We start from the raw sequence: 17,240 nt of genomic DNA, 5'->3' as shown, positions 1-17,240 counted from the left end.
TTTTTTGTGAGCCTTTGTTTCTTTATTTGATTTCTTAACTCCGAGTCATTACATAAAGCTAACTCTTTGTGGACACAAGTATTGATTAAATGTTCATAAATATATTGATTGTAATTTATAGAGACACAATCATTTTTATCCCTAGGAGTTTTTCTAACCTTTTTTTAAATATATGAGGTAACCCATCTTAGAATATGCTAATTCCATAACTCTGGATAAAAATGTATCTGTATACAATCTAAAATGTGTTTGGGTTGGACATCTTAGATTTTGGAGTAAAGTTTTATATCTTTCTCCTAAAAGTATTATATAGCCTATAAAATTTTGTAAGAATATAAGACATAATGTATGGACGACATCTAACTCATTGGTCTTAACAGTCATTCGAGACTTATAGTCAAATATTCCTATATTATAAATTTGTTTAGGATTAACAAATCAGTAAAATCATATAATTTTAAATTAGTGGTTGGTTTATACCATATTCCATAATTAGAGGTTGCTTGGATGTAATGTTGGATACGTTTGGCTGCACCTAAGTAAAGAACTGATAGACAATGCATAAATCTTGAAACCAATCTAATTGAGAACATGATATTCACATGAGTGTGAGTCAAGTACATTAAACAACCAATCAAGCTCCTGAAATATTTTTCATTAGCCTTAGGTGTTCCATCATTCAGGGTCAACTTTTCATATATATTCATAGGCATGGAACACATTTTACAATTTTTCATATTGAATTTTTTAAGCATGTTCATTGCATATTTTTCCTAAAAAATGAAAATTCTTTAATCTGTTTGTTAGACTTGTAAACCAAGAAAAAATTCAGTTGGCGTAAATCAATCATTTCAAACTCATTCATCATACACTTTTTAAATTCACCAATGAATGTACACGAGGTGCCGGTGTAGATGATATCATCTACATATATACTTATAAGAAGGGTATCATTTTCATTCACCTTCACATACAAAGTTGGTTCACTTTAACTCCTTCAAAAACTATTCTTGACAAAATATGAATCAAGCACGTGTAGCTTCCTTGAGGCCATACAATGCCTTCTTCAACTTATACACCTTCTCTTTATTTTCTACCAGGTTACTTTATATATACATCTTCATCTATATAGCCATTGAGAAAAGTTGATTTAACATCAAACTAAAAAACATGACATTTCATTTGTGCTGCAATAGTTACAATTATTCAAATAGTTTTAAATCTAGCAACAGGTGAATATGTTTCAAAAAAATCTTCATACTTTTGAACATAATCCTTAGCTACTAGTCTTGATTTATATTTTTGAATTTTTTCAGCAGCATCATGTTTGAATATATATACTCATTTCACCTCAATGGCCTTTTTATTATGTGGCAAGTCCACTAATTCTCATGATCTATTTTTTCTATCACCAATATTTCTTCTTGCATTGTCTTTTTTCGTCATCATCTTTACATGATTCATCATAACTTGATGGTTCAACAACTAAAAGAGTAAAAGCTCATCCACATGCTTTCTTGCAAGAGAGTCAGAATCAAGTGTAATTTCAATTCTACATTAAGCATGACTTTTCTATATTTAACAAGTGGGCAACACGTCATTCTCTGATGTTGTCATTTTTTATTCATCTTCAACAAATGGCACATGCTGAATCTTATCTTCATTCCATTCCCTATAACTATCTTCACAAAAAATAGCATCTTGCCTAGTGATTAGTTTCTTAGAGGCAGGATTATATAAACGATAACCTTTTGTTTCACTAATATAACCTACAAAAATGCATTTCTCACTTTTTCTTTCCAACTTTAACCATTCAGAACCATAAATTAAGGCATATGCAATGCACCCAAAATACGTAAATTACTTATATTGGGCCTTTTGTTTCACCATGCCTCATAAGGTGTTTTATTTTGCACTGCTTTTGTTAGAGATATATTGAGAAGATATACAAATGTTTTGCTAGGGTCTCTACCCAAAAACCATTTGAATTTTTTTTTCAATCATCATACTTTGTGCCATCTCAACAATCATTTTATTCTTTCTGTCAACAACACCATTTTGCTGAGGCATTTTCTCACAAAAAACTGCTTGCAAACACCATTTTTCTTGCAAAAAAAAAAACTAAATTCATCAGATAAAAATTTTCTTCTATCCGTACAAAGAGTTTTTATCACATACCTACTTTCTTTTTCAACAAACATTTTAAATTCTTTAATTTTTCAAAGGCATCTAATTCTTATGTAAGAAAAATCATCAGTAAATAGTTAAAAATATTTACTTTTATTCAATAATAATGTTCTCACTACTACATAAATATTAGCATGAAAAAGTTCAAGTGGTCTTCTTGCTCTCGATGCCTTTCCAATTGAAAATAGTAACTTATTTTGTTTTCTATATACACAACCTTGACGTACTTTGTCGGATACAAAAATAGATGGTAACCCATGTACCATATTTTTCTAACTTAACAACTTCAAGCCATTAAAATGCAAATGTTCATACCTTAGGTGACACAACTTGACTAATCATTATCATTTGCTACAAATGCACAACTATCAATGTTTGGAATTTTAATAGGAAACATGTTGTTCTGAAGCATCTGAATTTTAGCAACAAGTAATCTGGTTTTCTTGTTTTTAGTTTCACACATACCATCATGAAAATAAACCAAATAATACTTTTGAATTAATTGGCCTACACTTAATAAATTGTAAGATAAACCATACACAAATTAAACATCATGAATCCATTTCTCCTTACCCAACTTAGTTTTGACTGCAATATTACATTTGCCTTCTACTTCTACCTGATTATCATCTCCCAACCATACATGCAATTTCACTGATTCATCGAGGACTTTGAAAAAATCTCTTTTGCATGTCATATGATTTATGAAACCATTATCTAAAAATCATGCATTATTTTTGCAATCATTTACATTAACACAGATAGAAAATAAGTTAGAATCCTCTTCTACAATATTTACTTATTGTTTAAGTTTTTTAAAGCAATTTTCTTTAATATGTTCGAATTTCTTCCAATGAAAATATTGTTTTTTTTTATAGTCATGCTTTTAATTATCATTGCATTGCTTGTAATTGTTCAAACTAGACCTTCCATGACCACAAAAATCGACTCTATAAGATCCTCTACCACGACCTTTGAATCCATTCCTTTGATCACCAGTGACATTACTCACTTTCTCTTTGCTAAAGATTTTAATTTTAGATTGAAATGCATGCTCAAGTGCCTTATCTTCTGACCTGGTTATACGAGTCTCATGTGCTATCAGAGAACCCATCATTTCATTAAAAGAATAAGACATCAAATCTTTGGATTCTTTAATTGCAATTACTATGTGATCAAATTTAGTAGTAAGACTTCTCAACATCTTTTCTACGACTTTTTTTTATCACAAATAACTTCTCCAAAAAATTTTATTTGATTAATAGTTATAAAAAAGTCTAGAAAAAAAATCTAGAAAAAAAATCTTACACATACTCTCTTTCTTTCATAGGAAAAGTTTCAAATTCTCGATGAAGAGTTTATAATTTCACACTAGTTACCTTCTTATCTCCGTGAAATTCTTGCTTCAGAATCGTCCAAACCTCTTTGGACATAGTTGTATTGGCAATTTGTTGGAAATTGCTTCGGTAACAACTTGTTACAATACTAGCAACGCCTTTCAATCCTTCTTGCGAGATTTCTTATCTGATTTTTATACTCTTGTATTCTCAACTAAATCTCATAATCCTGAGAGATAAAAAAAGTTTTCATCTTAATGCTCCATAATTCAAAATTTTCACCATTGAAAATCAACATCAGTGTTTTTGAAAGGTTAACTGAGTTTGTACTAGTTGACATAATAGAGTATTAGAATTTGCTCCACTTACTGTACCAAGGTTCAACTTGTGCTTAACACACACACCTCTGCTTCAGCAACAAGCTTACTTGAATACCCAACCAAATTGAACGTGGCTCTGATACCACAATCTATTGAAAAAAAATAAACTTGAGAGCACAAGTTTGTAAACAAGATAAAACAGAACAATATAATTTTTATTGACTTCTTTCTCTCATCCACATTACAACAATCATAATATATTTATAGGACTCAAAACAAGGGAAACATGGTTGAGCCACTAACTCACGTAACATACCATATTAAAAAAAAAAAAACTTACTTAAAAACATAGAAAACTATTTTACATTCGATACCAACCACTTCCTAAAAAAGTGCATCAAATAATAATTTAGAAAATAACACTTCTTCAAAATAATAGCTAACTTTGCTTCACTACTTTTGTGACTTTTAATCTTTTTAATGGATCATGGATCATCAACTTACATGTGTGTTGTACACTTATGAATTTTTATGTCGAGATCAAATAAGGTGTAATCACATTACACAAAATGAATGTGTCACTGTAAAATGAAGAGGTAATAGATATGAAGTATTAACTACAACGGCTAAAAGTCGTAATTAAAATTAGTTATTAATTATAGTTTAAATAAAGAATTATATCTAATAATAGGTGTTGAAACTTTTAAGTAAGGCTTATTTACTTTTAACTAAGTGTTTAAGCCGTAGTTATTACTTTCTCCATACTTTTAGTAGGCAAAGGTAAAACAGAGTATTAACTACGGCTACTTAAGCCATACTTACAAGTCAACTTACTACGTTACTCCCGTAATTTTTTTGCAGGGCGAGTTAAAAACTCCTCGCCCTTTTGCCTTCACGTGAAGACCACCTCTTCGTTCCCTTCCTCCTCCCTCAAGAATCCCTAGCGACCATTGGGGAGATACTAAATCGCCTCTCCGTTCTCTCTCTCGCCATCTCTCACCATTCTCGCCTCTCAGACCACCGTCCTCTCTCTCCCTCAAGATCAAGTCATTCATCGAGTTGTCATCCTTCCTCTCCTGTTAGATCTTGTTGCTGCAGAATCATGCTACTCCTGGAGACTCGTCGTTCTCGGCCGCCAGATATCGCTGCCACCAGATCTTTCTGCTCCTGAAGAGTTGTCGTACTCTCTCTGTTTTGGTCTCTCTGCCTTGCTATTTTTTGGTAATTAGCAAAAACTGTTGATTCCACACCCCCCTCACTTCCTTTCTATTTTTGGTAATCTTAAGGGTTTTCTGAGATCTGTTTCGTCTGAGAAGCATTAATATTTGATTTTCACCAAAAGAAAGAAAAAACTAGCTTTTAATATGAGTTGCATTTTACCTGGTTTAGATTTATCAAGGAGTTGAATCTTGATGGATGTCAAGTTTCTTTTTGTATATGCATTCATTAAACAACTTGTTGATTCCAGCAATTCTCTTGTATATTTTCTTTGGTAGGATTGGTTGTTCTAAATTTCTTAAAATTCCAAGTATCAGTGTAGCATTACGTGCTCCTGTTTTGTCCATGGTGTTGTATCATGTCTCTGATAGTTTAATAGTATTTATAGGTTATTGCTGCAGGTGCAAATCCAATTCAAATTGCTCGTGGAATTGAGAAGACAACAAAAGTTCTTGTAGATGAACTCAAATTGATGATGAAAGAGGTGTGCAGTATAATAACTTATGTTTTCTTGGATCACAGATTGTGGTACAAGTACTCGGCTGCTGATTCTGTGCTACTAGAATTTCTTTGTTCTTGTCCATAAAATTTTCATTATTCCTCTCTTGAAGCCTAACCAAATAGCCTGAATAAATCAGAATTGCATTCTACATAAGAGCAAGTCTTTGTTTTTTTGAGTCAATCCATGAGATAAATTATTGCATTGGCTTATAAGTAATTCTGCAGCATTTCCTTTACAATATGTTCCAACAGTAATCATCTTTTTATGATTGTATATTAATGGAGCATGTCCAAATAGATGAGTACCCAACATGCAGGTTGGAGAACATGAACTAGCAGATGTTGCTGTAGTTAGTGCTGGAAATGATTACGTAGTAGGGAATCTAATATCAGATGCCCTTAGAAAAGTTGGCTGGAAGGGTGTAGTTATGATCGAGAAGGGGAAATGTATTGATCACAAGATGAAGTTTGCAGAGGGAATGTATTTTAATCGTGGTTACTTGTCTCCTTATTTTGTTACAGATCATGAAAAGATGTCTTGTGAATTCCATAACTGCAAGGTATGCGAGCAGAATATTTTGCAGTTAACTTCATTGTGAGGCGAATGCACTCATCTTGATTCTGTCAACTGTTCAAAAACAACCTTTTGCTCTTTGCAGGATTTGAAATAAATCTTTTTTTGTAAATGTTATGACCCACTGATTATGTCCTTAAAATAACTAGAGATAGAAAATTTTCATTATAGTTTCTCCTTATCGACAAAAAAATTACCAATGCAAAGGAGGTGTTTAAAATACTGGAAGGGTCGACAAGAGAGAAATATCCAATTGTGATAGTTGCAGAAGGAATTGAGAAGGAAGCAATGGCTCCAATAATTAGGAACAAATTAAGAGGTGTGCTAAAAGTGGCTACTATCAAAGCCCCTGCATTTGGGCAGCAGAAAAGCCACTGCTTGGATGACATTGCTATCTTGACTAGAGGTAGTGGATCCACCACAAATTATATATCATAAAGTACTTTTCTTCACATGTTGATCTGCAAATCTTTTATTCATCAATATTCTCTAGCTTTTGGTTGCAATTATTTTCCCCACCTGTCTTTATTTTGTAGGTGTGCTAATTAGGGATGAGATGGGTCTGAACCTTGCAAGTACTGGGTTCTGCAAAAAAGGTGGTGATAACAAAGGACTCCACATTGATTGTTGCTGATGGGAGCACTCAAGATGCTATTAACAAACGAGTTGCCCATATCCATGCTCTTATCGAGATGCATGCTTCAGTTGACTCTAGTGTTTGCATGTATTATTGTTCTTTATGCATACATTTATGTGCATAATGAGCTAATTGAGTCACCGTTCAATATGCAATTGACAAATTTCTTCTCTTCATACCTGCATCTTGAAGGTGAAACTTGTTGTTCAACTCTAGTATTTTCTTTGAGGGGACTTTCTTCCATTCTGTAGATGGTCATAGAGCTTTATTTTGATGCTTTATGGCAAGAATATTGCCATTGAAATGCATAATGGTGTATTGTTGACATTAGATCTTGCATGATGCAGTAGATATTGCAGTGCCTCCCAATTTCAGAACATGACCGTTTACTTTTGAGTCTTGGTCCTTAACTAACTACCTTTGTCTACTTAATGCTAATAGAAAATAGCCGTTTGTGTAAATGCTTGGCTAAAGCTTCTTAATGCTAATAGAAAATAGTACATGTAATGCTTCTCTTCTTTGTGTACATGTCCTTTTGGTGGTCGTCTATAATCACTATAAGAGGATATACCATTCGTCATTGCAGAAAGGGTTAGTAAAACTATCCTTCCTTTGGGTCACAAACTTCACATAGTTCACATTTGCAGAAATGGTTGATCAATTTATTTTGTAAATTGTTTGACCGATTCTCTTATTGTTTTGTCATGCTTTTGTTCATTGAGATGTGAAATATATATTAGTGTCTGTTGTATGCATGTGCTTTAAGGTTGCACATTTGTTGATTTGTAATTCCAGTGCCGGAGTAGATTCTGCAAACACTGATGCCGAAGCTGATGATGATGATTTGGTGAAGCTTGAGAAGAGCAATGCACTTTTGATGGGTCCCATAGGCTAAGGTATTATGTGTTCTTATATTATGTAAAAAGTTGTATATTTATTTATTTTTGGGCATTAAGTGAGGAGATGCTTGTGCATAACCAAATGGAATAGTCCATGTTATTTGCTCTCAATGTTATTTGACATGGACCTATATATTTGATTATTTTTACTGATGTTATTGCTTGTTGGCCTCTCTTATATGCTGCTATATTTCTTGTAAGGACAGGGAAGACATTGTTGGCAAAAACGTTGGCCCGATTTGTAAATGTGCCCTTTGTAATTGGAGATGCAACAACATTAAAACATGCAAGTCAATGTTTTTATTTTTATTTACTTATCTTCTTACTGGTGATTGAGATATTTGTGGGCATAAAATATTCAATGTTTCAACTGCTACCTTTAGTCTTATGTTCTTATTCTTCTGCATAAAGTCATCCTCTGAAACTGAACCTTGTTTGAATGATGCTTTATGTATAAAGAGATGCAATGAACTCTTGCTCACCTAGCTCAAATGTCTTGCTATCATTGGCTCTGCTTTTTCAAGCATGTTTCTGTGGTGACTTTCATACAGATAAACTTTTTTTATGCCTTTCCTTCCATGTCTTTTTCCCCCTTCTTGTACTTGTTAGCTTTGTGATAGAGCTCTATTCTTTTTACTAGAAACTGATGCTTTTTGCAGATGCTTGATCCTCTCTCCTTAGAATCTCTTTAATTGACAGTGTTGCATTGGTTGACTTCGTATACTTAGCAGCAACATGCTCTATTGTCCTGAAAAGCAAGCCATCTCTTGGATGGTAACTAAAGGATTATATTTATATGTTTATGCTCCTGGTGATTGAAGTTTGAACTGTGGGTGGTATCTATTTCAGAACCTATATCTTACATGTATCTTGATTTGTTTTTATGCTTATCACTTTTCCTTATCTTTTACCATGTTATATAAGCTTGTAGGATTTTCCATGTTATACTAAGCAGTTTCATCAAACAAATGTAGATTGTTGAGTTTGACTTTTGATCATCGGCCATGCTTTTTTGGCTGCCATTTAAAATTAACAGTAAATTTATGTGTTCACCCGTGTTGGACATTTTATCGGCTTGGCCAACTTGGTGAGACAAAAACTGTTTTTTGTTATTTATGATAAATTAGCATGCTGAATACAATAGAAGAGCAGAAGAATGGTTGAATAGTATAAAAAAATATCATTTACTATGGCCATCAGCCATAGTTAATAGTCGTCAGTGACTCACTGTTATTAACTATGGTACTTGGCCATAGTTAATGGTATGATCGTTTAATACGGCCGCTGACCATACTTAATAGTCATCAGTTAGTATGGTCGGGATGTAGTTAATATTATTAGGTCTGGTACTATCCTCTACGATTGTTGGTCATAGTTAAGGCTTATTCACTATGGCTTTTGCAGCATTAACTACGACCATCAGCCATAGTTAATAGTACAAAATTTTGTAGTGTGTTGCTGCACATGATCACCACCATCTTTCCAATAGTATGTCAGCCATCGAGTGCAACAATAGATGGTGAGCGATCAGGTGCAGCAACAATTCTTTTTTTAATGACAAAGTTCTTCGTTGAAGTGGGTGTTAAATTATATGTAAAATATAGTTAGAATTAGTTTAGTTAGTTTTTTACTTTTTCTTCTCGTTTTGGTCTGTTTTTGGGCTTTTTGACTAAGTCAAACATTGACTAGTCAAAAAGCAAGAGAGTCGTTGGACTCCCAACGACTCCCTCTCCCCTCTCATTCAATGTGTATAAATATGGGGCAAAATCCCCCTCACAATGTAAGGATTTCAAGGGTGTTTTACCCTCTTAATACATATATTTTTTTCCTTCTCTTTTGCATACCCTTTTTCGAGTATTGTTGTATGAACCCTTGTGGTTCTTGTGAGTGTTGATCTTTGGTATTTTGGTTGAAGCTATTTGAAGCTTCGTTCAGTGATGATTAAAGAACTCATCTTTTTACATGGTATCAGAGCTCAATTATGATCAAGCAACTTTTATCGGTTCATCGGAAAGCATGCCATTTAAAGGTTGAGAAGAAAAGTGATATTCTTTTCAAGTATATGTGAAGTTGTGTTCTTGCAAAAGCTTGGAGGAGTGCTTGTACTCACTATCCATGGTGGAGTGCATTCTTTCTCCTCTCTTCCTCTACTCTTCTTCTCTCTTCTTTTTGCCATTTCAAACCTTGTAAAATGGATGACAATGTTAATGTCACCATTAAACCCATTAAACTTAACGATTCAAACTATGTTATATGGGCTTCAATTATGAAGCACCTTATATAAGGAAAGGGGTTGTGGAGATTAGTGGATGGAACTGATTTAGAACCTAAGCTAATTCTTACAAAGGTTGAAGGAGAGAAGGAAATATCTCTTACGGAGGTTGAAAAAACCAAAGTCATTACCACTTATGAGAAAAAGTGAAAAGAATGGAGAATGGGATACGCCAAGATTATGTCTTGGCTCATAAGTAGCATTAACATCACGAAATGTTCTAAGCCTTGCAAAATTTGAATATGCCAATGATGCTTGGGACTATCTTAAGAAAATGTATTCTCTTAAAGATATTGCCCATATATGCAATTTACAAAACCAAGTTCAGAATATGGTTCAAGGGAACAAAACTATTAGAGAATACTACAATAGTTTGTCCAAATTATGGGAAGAGTTAGCTCTTCTTGAACCAAAGTGGCATTGTCCACAAGACATAACTCTGCCAAAATCAAATTAATGCAGAGCACTTTTTTCAATTTATTAATGGACTAAGATCGAAATTTGAATCTACCAAGTCTATTCTTCTTCATCAAGGGAAGGTTCCCTTAATAAAAGAAACAATAGAGGAGTTAAGCATGAAGAAAAATAGGCTCAAGAATAGAATCATCAAGAGTCATGATGACTCAGTTTTAGCCGTATCTAGACTGAAAAACCATGTTCGTACATGCAAACCTCCAAATTATGGGAGGACAAATGATGAGAGAAATGAAAATGAGTTCGCAAAAAGGAAAGTGATTTGTTACTATTGTCGAGAATCGGGACATGTAAAAACCTATTGTCCAAAATTGAAGAAACCATATGAAAAAAGGTTGCCTCTGTTCGACCTTCTCAAGAATCAAGTGAACCATCCATCGGAAGCATGTCCTTAACACAATCGGTGGAAGCACTGCAACCTCTGCTCAAGGGAGCATCTTCATCCACTGGAGCCGCCGTATCTTCCGTGGGCATCTCCGATCTTGGTAAATCTCTTTGGCTCATTGATTCAGGTGCTTCATTTCACATGACACCAAACATTGATATGTTATCTGAATGTTATAACTCAAATGGATCAAATGTTTTTACTACTGATGGAACATCCCTTGAAATCAAGAGAGTAAGAAATTTTGAAAAAGGTTTTCAAAACTCAAAAAGATTTTGTATTCTACAAGTTAGATATATCCCTAAGCTCAACCTAAATCTTTTATCTGTCTCACAATTGTATGACCATGGATGTAATATTTTCTTCTCCTCTCGTGGATGTCGAGTGCATGATCAATAGTAAGGGAAGCTGATTGGGGAAGGTCATAGAGAAGGAGGCTTGTACTACATGGATTTTTTGAAAATACCCAAGAAGACATTGTGTTGTAATGTTCAAAAGGTTGACTTAGATCTATGGCACATGAGACTTGGACACCCTAGTGTATTCAAGCTCCATTTTTTTTCAAAGATGATTTTTTTTTGTAATTTTAAAACCTTTACATGTGAAAAATATATTCTTGAAAAAAATGAAAAGATTACCTTTTCAAAAAAGAACCTTTGTCTCTTCACGACCATTTGAGTTAATACATTCGGATGTATGGGGTTCCGCACCCTTTATATCAAAAGGAGGTTTTATATATTATGTATTCTTTGTAGATGATTTTACAAGACATACTTGAATTTATTTTCTTAAACATAAATCCAAAGTTTTCTCACATTTTCAAATATTTCATAATATGGTAAAAAATCAATTTAAAAATGATATCTCAATTTTTCGCACTGATTCAGGGGGGAGTTTTATCAAAAAAATTTAAAGATTATTTGAACATACATGTTATTATACATCAAAGATTATGTCCCTATACTTCTCAATAAAATGGCTTAGTTGAAAGAAAGCATAGACATATTATAGAAACAACAAGAACATTACTTATTACACATCAAGTGCCAAAAACTTTTTGGGGCGAAGCCACTTTAACAACAGTTTATTTCACTAACAGAATGCCATCTTCTTTGCTAAACATCTCTCTTGTAGAAAAACTTTTTAAACAAAATCCAGATTACTTTAGGTTGAGTTTTTTTTGGGTGTAAATGTTTTGTTTTTACAGATAAAAATGATAAATTCTCTCCTCGTGCAATTCTTTGTGCCTTTTTAGGATATGCAAGTCACCATAAAAGCTATAGATGTTTTGACCTTAAATCTGAGAAATTATATGTATAAAAAATGTCTTTCCTAGAAAAAGAAAGTTTTTTTTAGTGAAAAACCTACAAAAATAGATGAGTACATTTTTTTGTTGGACTTAGTCCCAAAAATTGATGAAGGTGATATTGATGAAAGTCAAGACGAGCAAAATGATCTGATAAGTACAAAATCATTTAGTAATGATCAAAGTTATTTTCAAGATTTGAGGCGGAGAAGTTTAAAGAAACCATGTGTTTTAGAAAAGTATACTAAAGAACAAGAACAAATATCAACTAGAAAGTCATCTAGAGTACCAAAAGTTCCCTGAAAATTTGTGCCATATGAGTCTTTTACACCAAAATATCAAGCCTACGTTGCCTTGATTCACTCTTACAAAGATCGCTCCAACTATGTTGAAGCAAAAGATCAGTCTGAATGGGCCAAAGCTATGACAACAGAACTAAAAGCCTTAGAAAAAGCAAATACCTGTACTATTCAAGATATTCCACCAGGCAAAAAACCTATAGGGTGTCGATGGATGTACAAAGTTAAAACCAAGAGTGATGACACTCTTAAGCGGTTTAAAACTCGATTAGTTGCTAAAGGCTATTCTCAAGGATATGGAATATACTATGAAGAGACTTTTGCCCTACTTGCTATAATGACTACAATAAGGATCCTAATAGCCCTTGCCTTTGTAAAGAAATGTCATATATATCAAATGAATGTCAAAAACGCTTTTCTAAATGAAAGCTTAGCCGAACATGTATACATGGACCCACCACATGACATCAACATTCCTAAAGGAAAAACCTTTCACTTAAATAAGGCTTTGTATGGACTTAAGCAAGCCCCAAAGGCTTGATATGATAAGTTTAGTCAAGTTATGCTTGATTTTGGTTTTCAATTTTGTCTTACTAACACTGTTTTGTTTCTTAAGAATTCTGATGCAGGTATCATTATTCTTCTCTTTTATGTAGACGACATGACCATCACTAGAAGTGATAAACAAGGAGTTGATAATATTAAAAAGTTTCTCAAAACACACTTTGAAATGAGTAACATGGTTTTTCTAAAATTCTTTCTTGGAATAAAAGTTGCTTATTCTCCTAGAGGCTATCTACTAACTCAATCTAAATTTGCTTTAGATATTGTTGACAGGTCTAGTATCTCAGATGAACGACAGGTTGACACTCTCGAAGTTGTAAATGTCAAAATGAAGATTGATGATAGAGAACCGCTTGAAAAATCAACACCTTACAGACAACTTGTCGGGACATTGGCTTATCTCTCTATTGCAAGACCCGACATCGCGCATGTCATTCATACAGCAAGCCAATTTCAGCATGCTTCTACCACTGTCCATATGTGAGCGGTTCTACGCAATATTAGATATATTAAAACTTCTATTTTTTGAGGACTTTTCTTGTCTGCTTCTTCTTCTTTAAATTTAACTGCTTATACTGATGCAGATTGGGGAGGTGATCCCAATGATACACTCAACTACTGGTTTTTGTGTATTTTTAGGTGAATCATTGATTTCGTGGAGATGTAAGAAGCAACAAAAGGTTTCTCTGTCATCAACTGAAGCTGAGTATAATTCCATGACAACAACCACTATAGAAGTAGTTTGGTTAAGGCGACTGCTTCATGACATGGGTGTTGAGAGTACAAGAGCATCACGATTATGCTGTGACAACAAAAGTTCAATTTACATTGCTAGCATCCATGAACGAACTAAGCATATCGAGATGGATTGTCACTACGTACAAGAGGAATTTCTATACGACACCATTGATCTTCCCTATGTTTCTTCAGAATATCAATTGGCAGATTTTTTTACCAAACTTCTCGCTATTTCTCGGTTTCACTTTCTCTTGGACAAACTTTTGGTTATCCAACCATAAGTTTGAGGGGGGAGTGTTAAATTATATGTAAAATATAGTTAGAATATGATTAGTTTAGTTAGTTTTTTACTTTTTCTTCTTTTTTTCTTTTCTTTTTGGACAATTTTTGGGCTTTTTGACTAAGTCAAACATTGACTAGTCAAAAATCAAGAGAGTTGTTGGACTCCCAACGACTCTAGAGTCGTTGGGAGCTCAACGACTCCCTCTCCCCTCTCATTCAATGTGTATAAATATGGGGCAAAATCCCCCTCTTAATGTAAGAATTTCAAGGGTGTTTTACCCTCTTAATACATATATTTTTTTCCTTCTCTTTTGCATACCCTTTTTCGGGTATTGTTGTATGAACCCTTGTGGTTCTTGTGAGTGTTGCTCTTTGGTATTTTGGTTGAAGCTATTTGAAGCTTCGTTTGGTGATGATTAAAGAACTCATCTTCTTACAGCGGGTAATCTTAGGGTGGGGTCACCAACACCCAAGCCCTTACAGAGCCCACCAGTTAAAGGCACTGGTAAAGAAAGCAAGAGAAACACAGGTAAGGAAGATGTGATATACGTGGTTCAGCTCTCCGGAACCTACATCCACGACACCTCACTCACTCACTCTATTATTTAAAGCACTATAGTGAAAAATATATAAGGAGGTAAGTCCAAAAGAAATCAATTATAGATTATTGAAGGCAAGATATGATTGCCCTTCATTCTAGGCATTGAATGGGGTGCCTTGGCTACCACAAAATCCTCCTTAGTTGTAGGATCATCCTTATCTTTATTTCCTACTTTTTCTTCATTTATGTTGATCGACTTCTTTGGATATTACCTTTTTCATTAGATTGAATTCTGCCCATTTACTGACTATGTAGCTGAGTCACCATGTTGTTATTACTCCTCATCACACTAAGCTGACTGCAGAGGTTTAGTTTGTTTCTCAAATCTAAGAATTGAGGTTTTCCCAACGATTTAGTAAAAATATTTGTTATCTGCTTATCAGAAGACAAATTTTGCAAAAAGATTTTCATAGGCTATCATTTCTCGAACATGGTAAAAGTTAATTTGAATGTGCTTTGACCGATTGTGAACAATGGGGTTAATTGTCATATTAAGATCCCTTATGTTGTCACAATAAAGTACGTGTAGATTGATGTTACGAAGAATGGATAAAATCGAAGTGATTTTAGTTGCAATAGAGGCCATAGAGCGGTACTCTTGCCATCTTGCTATTGTGCTCTGCTTCTTAGCACTCCATGATATGCAGTTGACTCTAAGATAAGTGCAAAAATCTGTTGTAGACCTTCTTGTAAGCTAACATACTGCCCAATCTGCATATAAATTCCAAGTGCTTTGAAACAATATGTGCAATCCAAAGTCAATGGTCCTTTTAATGTATCTAAGAATTCTTTTGATGACCTGATTATCCCTCCACAGGCTCATGCATAAACTAGCTTACATAATTGATGCAAAATAAAATCTCAAGTCAAGTAATTGTCAAATACTATAGAGCCCTGAGTATACTTGGGTATAAAGTGGAATTTTCAAAAAAATTTATTGTTAGCCTCAAACCCTTTAATTTTAGTTGCCATAGGGGTATTTATGGGTTTGCAGTAAAGCATGTGAGTTCTTTCTAATATATCATGTGCATACTTAGTATGGCATAAGGAGATCTCATGTCAAGGGTGGAGGATGGCAAACAGTTGATAAGAAAAACCGTTGTAGAAAATATTTCAACCCAAAATTTTGTAGGAATTTTTGCATGAAACATCATAGTCAGCCCCAACTTGATAATAATGTGATGCTTCCTTTCAGCAATTCTATTATGTTCTAAAGTCTTAGGCTAGGAAATTTGATGTTTGATTTCGAGCTTAGCTAAATAACTCATCCTCTCATTCATTAACTCACGCCCCCCCCCCCCCCCCCCTCGTTTTGAAAAATCTTGATTTTCTTTTCAAATTGTCATTCTACAAAACTCTCAAAATACACAGTTTTTTTTAATAAAACTGATTTTTTCTTAAGGAATATAGCCAATAAAACCGAGTGTTGTCATTAACAAAGACAACATAGAACATGTAATTTTATTGGGATCAGATGGGAGCTGGCCCCCAAATATCCTAGTGCACCTTCTCTAAAGGTTCACTACTTATCTCATCAAAATTAATAAACAGGAGCCTACATGCTTTTTTCATTTGGCAAACGAAACATATAAAGTTTTTAGCATTATCCGAAATAACATCAATAAAATGTTTATTCTTAAGATACCGAACTACATCAAGATGCAAATATCCTAGTCTCTCATGCCAATATGCCATTTATTCTCTGAAATTTTCCTGAAATGATTTGAGAAGAGCGTCGAGTGATGTAAAACCCTACATCAAGATGGGGATTAGGAACATGTTTTGAAATGTCGACACTATCAACAATCATGGCTGGTGGCATGAGTGTTTCATCACTTAAACATCCCTGCATGTCTTGGCTCTTATCCTTCATCTGGATCTTCCATAATAAAAAATTTGATTTGACTCAATTTTATAGAGACAAAATTTGAGACATTCACGGAGAACATATACGAATAAGGAGCACTCAAGAGAGAGTTGATAAGAGAAGATGAATTGACCATACCTCATAGGCTGCGAACAACAAAAGAACTCACATAAAGCGAACTACAACTCTTCACTCCAAGTATCACTCAGATACCATAAAGAAAATGAGAAACACATATAAGGAAGATGAGATATACGTGGTTCGACTCTCAGATGAGATATAAAGAAAATGAGATATAACTGGAAAACTAATTATATAACTGAAAATATAATGTCCTATGAAGCAGTAACTAAGAATCTGATTGTATAACTAGAAGATTATGTCCTATGAAGCAACAACCAATAAGAAATAGAAAATCTCAAATAATTGGTCACTTATTCAACCAATCCTGCGTGAATGTTTTGTATGACCCATCCTTTGACAGGATTGGTCGGATAAGTGAACATTTTTTTATTTTAATATATTAAAATGCAATTTTATTGAAATATTATTAGAATTACTAAAAAGCTATTACAAATTTTAAAATAATGTTTGTATGTCTGGGTTGTGTCAACGGGTCATAGCGTGTCTAATTCGTGTCATCAGGAACACACTGCCAAAAATGGGGTGTCCCTGTGACCTAGGATACCACCACCACCTTGTGAGATAACCCAACATCTATCAACACTAAATGCAGAAATCGGGCCAACCTAGCCCAATAGGCTTGAGCCTCACCTGAC

At 33.9% G+C, this 17,240-nt stretch overlaps 1 pseudogene across 1 annotated transcript; it reads left to right on the top strand.

Moving 5' to 3' along the window:
* Positions 1 to 4,815: 4,815 nt before the first annotated feature.
* Positions 4,816 to 7,033, top strand: LOC149851410 (chaperonin 60 subunit beta 4, chloroplastic-like; annotated as a pseudogene). The gene is made up of 5 exons (XR_016432311.1): positions 4,816 to 5,065; positions 5,464 to 5,546; positions 5,881 to 6,123; positions 6,309 to 6,543; positions 6,674 to 7,033. The product of XR_016432311.1 is annotated as a chaperonin 60 subunit beta 4, chloroplastic-like (transcript).
* The last annotated feature ends 10,207 nt before the right edge of the window (positions 7,034 to 17,240 follow it).

Source organism: Nuphar pumila, chromosome 1 (genome assembly GCF_984573655.1).
Source record: "Nuphar pumila chromosome 1, dmNupPumi1.hap1.1, whole genome shotgun sequence".
In the NCBI taxonomy this organism is placed as follows: domain Eukaryota; kingdom Viridiplantae; phylum Streptophyta; class Magnoliopsida; order Nymphaeales; family Nymphaeaceae; genus Nuphar; species Nuphar pumila.
This window is presented reverse-complemented; position numbering and strand designations above follow the sequence as displayed.